This window comes from Somniosus microcephalus, unplaced genomic scaffold (genome assembly GCF_052327205.1).
Source record: "Somniosus microcephalus isolate GS21.2 unplaced genomic scaffold, FLI_Smic_1.0 unresolved_chr2, whole genome shotgun sequence".
NCBI classification, from domain to species: Eukaryota; Metazoa; Chordata; class Chondrichthyes; order Squaliformes; family Somniosidae; genus Somniosus; species Somniosus microcephalus.
The window spans coordinates 49,327,446-49,331,795 of NW_028225180.1; the positions used below are offsets into that span (position 1 = coordinate 49,327,446).

General features: G+C 42.5%; 1 pseudogene; it reads left to right on the forward strand.

Moving 5' to 3' along the window:
* The first annotated feature begins 1,004 nt into the window (after positions 1-1,004).
* Positions 1,005-4,021, forward strand: LOC147092615 (putative G protein-coupled receptor 139; annotated as a pseudogene).
* The last annotated feature ends 329 nt before the right edge of the window (positions 4,022-4,350 follow it).

Genomic DNA, 4,350 nt, shown 5'->3' on the forward strand with positions numbered 1-4,350 from the left:
TGAGCAAATAAAAAAAACGTCAGAAGCAGTAATGGTAGCGATGAGTCATCACCCATTAGCTTAGATTAGTAACATTTGAGAAGAGTCACTACCAGCAATATTAGAATCGGATCACCAGGAATAATTGTGATTAGGGTCAACTACAGTAATATTAGAGCCATGTAAGCACCAGTAATATGATCGTAGAGTCACCAGCAGGAATGTAACAGTAGGGGCATAGCCATTAATGTTAGAGTAGGGTCACCCCAGTCATGTTAAAGTAGAGTCACCGCAAGTAATGTTTGTGTAGGGTCTCCCCCAGTCATGTTAGTGTACAGGCACCACCAATAATGTAAGAGTAGGGTCATCGCCTGTTTGTTAGAGTAGTGTCTTCACCAGTAATGTTAGAGCAAGGGCACCACCAGTGACGTTAGAGTAGAGTCACCAACAGTAATGATAGAGTAGAGTCACCAACAATAAAGATAGAGTAGAGTCACCACCACTAAAGTTAGAGTAGGGCCAGCACAATTAATGTTAGAGTAGGGTCACCACCAGTAATGTTAGAGTAGCGTCACCATCAGTAATGTTAGAGCCGATTCAACATCATTCATCATCACAGTAAAAAACACATTTTAATTAGGCAATGGATGAGTGACGATTTCACCAAATTAAGATGAGGCTCCAAGAAATCAACGCAGTGTCCGGGGGAATGTTTGCTTTATCCTTCAGGGTTTACCGGACAGGCGCAGAGCGCAGTCCCTCTGGGATTACTTTCCGTTAATTGATGTCAATGGACGGAGTTTCATGGACTGAGCTGTTCAATTTCCCCATTGGCGGCCCGGGCGCACTGAAGTTGAAAATCGCTCCTTGTTTGTTAAGTGACTGTAACTAAAGCCAATTATTGTGTAACCGGATTGTCCCACCGGGGCACCGATTGTTCTATAAAGGGGGAGCATTTACAGATCTCAGAAACATTCCAGTCCGAACCGTAAAGCAGTGCAGAATTCACACAAATCTTCAAAACAATGGGACGGCCAATAATTCTACAGATACAGGACATTTACTACCATGTCCTCGCAGCATTTGGCATTCCCGGTAAGTCAATGTATACTGTTGCCTAATACCTGTTGACTATCTCAGTGTTAATGTAACAGATTCCGAGAATGTCCACACTGCAGAGTCATTTATTCACCGGGATCAGTCGGTGAAAATCAGCGGCAATCCCAGTCGCCTGCACGACCGCTGAGGTGCTGTTCCGGTCGCTGGATCGCGGGCACCGGGCGCTCAATGTTCCTCCCTATACTGAGGGAGGGCGAGGCTGATTCCCCGGCCCCTCCAACAACACATAGCTAAGTAAAGAATATGTTGCTCAGTGCCCATAGTAAACAAGTAATTTGGCCGTTGTTCCCTCTCTACATTAAGTTGATAATAACTCGGACTGCAGAAACTTCCACCCAACAGGGGATTTTGAAGGTATTTTCGAAATAAATTCCACTCAGGAAGGAGCTCCCCTCCTCTCGGCAGCGTTTGAGTATAACTTGAACGCTTTTTTTTTATCGGAGTTGAGTATTTTATTTGAAATGTATCTTTCCATTAATTGCCGTGTAATTATATTTAGTACTTGACTGAAGTTTGCTGGACGGACGGCCGGTTTTCAGTTCTCGATATTGAATGTTCAGTGATTTCTTTCCTTTAAATAAAGTGTCTTCACCATCGCCTATGTTAATTAAATAATCCGTGCGCTTAACGCTAAATAGGGACACATCTGAACATTTCCCCACAATAATCTGTGAGATTTATCTGAATGACCCCGTTACTGACCTCTTGTTGCTCCTTCTTAAAGCAAACCTACTGACAATCGTGATTCTCTCCAGAGGAAACTGCGGCCTTTCCAGATGTATCTCTGTCTACATGGTGGCCATGGCAACAGCAGATCTACTGGTCATGATCGTCAATTTATTAGTGAACCGCATTTTACGTTATTACTTTCCACATACATTCCTGTCGTTAACTGCTGCCTGTAAGTTCATTATATACCTGCAATGTGTCGCACTCTATCTGTCGGTGTGGTTTACAGTCTCGTTCACATTTGACCGATTTGTAGCTATATGTTGTAAGAAGTTTAAATCCATGTATTGCACAGTAAGAACTGCAGCCGCGGTTATAACAACGATCTCTGTCCTGATCTGTTTACAAAGCCTCCTCTATTGGTTGGCATTTGAACCTGAGCGAATAATTAACAATGTTCACTGGGGTTGCCGCTCCAGAGCGGAGTTTATTTCATCGCCTGTAGGTGTGGCGTTTTCCTGGTTACGTAGCATTTGTTTTTCTTGGCTTAGTTATGCTTTGATATTACTGTTTAATTGTTTGACAGCCAGACGTATTTTAGTGGCCAGTCGAGCCCGCAGGGGACTCCGGGGTCACAGCAGTGAGAATCATAGCGATCCAGAGATAGAGAGCCGAAGGAGATCGATCATTTTACTGTTCTCTGTATCGGGCAGTTATATATTGTTGTGGCTGACAGCTGTCGTATCTGTTTTAACTACCAGTCTGATAAGCACCGTGCATTACAAAGGAGATTATGCAGCCCCTGCCTATATTGCCACTGAAACCGGATATATGCTCATGTATTTGAGTTCCTGTACAAACACGTGCATTTATGCAGCTACACAAACTAAATTCAGGGAAGAGTTGAAGCAGCTGATGAAAACTCCTTTGACATTTATTTGCAAATAAATAAACAATAAAACAAAATTTCTGGTCCAAACTAGAGAGCAAATACTATGGTTTGCTGTAGTGAAAATTGAAAGGCATCAGAGAACAGTTACTTCACTTTGTGTCTTGTGTTTGATGTCTGCTGCTTTCCCCTGGTGAACATAATCGATACCCGCTAAAACAGCGCACTTCCCGCTCAAGATCCAAAGAGAACAGTTATGACTGAGCTTCAGCAGTGGAGTAGAACATGTGGGCATCAGCGTTAACCTGCTTACACCGTAGTTACTGGAATGAGACGCCCCAGTATAATTAATAGTTAAAGGTTTCTTTAATGTAGAACCTATGTGATACAATCGTGGTTTTCTGCAATTCTGTAATGTTGGTGTGAATGTTGCAGGCGCTGGTCTCCCCATCAGCCTCCTCCCCACATTGTCTCCTGGACCAATAGAACGGGGCCTGTCTCCTGATCAGTGTCTCATGATGGAGACAGTAGGAACTTGACTCGTCAATGTGACACTAGACATCTTTGTTCACAGATGTTTACTTAAATCCCAAACTGGTCATCGAAATGTTGTAGAATTGATAACAGGGGAACAGATCATTTTAGCCAAGGAGTTCATGTCCGCATTTACACAGCACCCGAGAAAATAGTTCCATTCACTTTAAACCCCCTGATCTCAACATCCCATCAACCTATTTTTATTCATTGATATATACAATTTAAGCTTGAAATGGACGTAATTTCTCCCTCTGTGAATCCCACAGCCTCACAACTCTCCATGTAAAGAGGGTTATCCTACTCGCAGTTCTAAATCACTTCCGTTTATTCCTTTATCTATGGCAGTTAGGTCTTGATCCTGAACTAATGCAAACTCTCTCATTCTATCAATGCTATCACGTCCCTTCTTAACGAAAGTCACCTTGGCACGACTCGTCGAAAGATATAAGTCTGGATTCAATGTACAATCTTTTGAAAACAGCCCTACTTGAAAAGGTTAATGTGGTTGTGGAGAGTTTAATGTGTAAAACCAATGGGTAGAGATCTGCACAAAAGAATAGACCGCGATAGATATACGTTGCTGATGAGATATAGATTAATGCTGACATGAAATACTCTAATCCTACGACGGAGGGCACTGTACGGGAAGGGAAAATCAGACTGTCCTGAAGTCTGCTAATGTTATACTGTATTGGTTTATCTTAATGTATTAATGTTTACCTTTAGCCTTTGCCTCTTAAGCAGTTAATTTAAAGTAGCACTGAGCTGATGAGCGAGGGCTCACCCTGCAGCAATGATCAGATTCAGGGTGCAGTAAGAAGAAATGTAATTAAAGTCATATAATTTTAAACTGATTCATATATTTCATAGAACTTTACTCATTTGATAACAGTGTTGGAAATCTGTTAATTATGTAAAGGAAAACATCTGGAATGTCATCATAATTTTTTATTCGTTCATGGGATGTGGGAGCGCTGGCAAGGCCAGCATTTATTGCCCATCCCAAATTGCCCTTGAGAAGGTGCTGGTGAGCCGCCGACTTGAACCACTGCAGTCCATGTGGTGAAGGTATTCCTACAGTGCTGTTAGGTAGGGAGTTCCAAGATTTTGACCCAGCGATGAAGAAGGAACGGCGATGTACTTCCAAGTCAGGATGT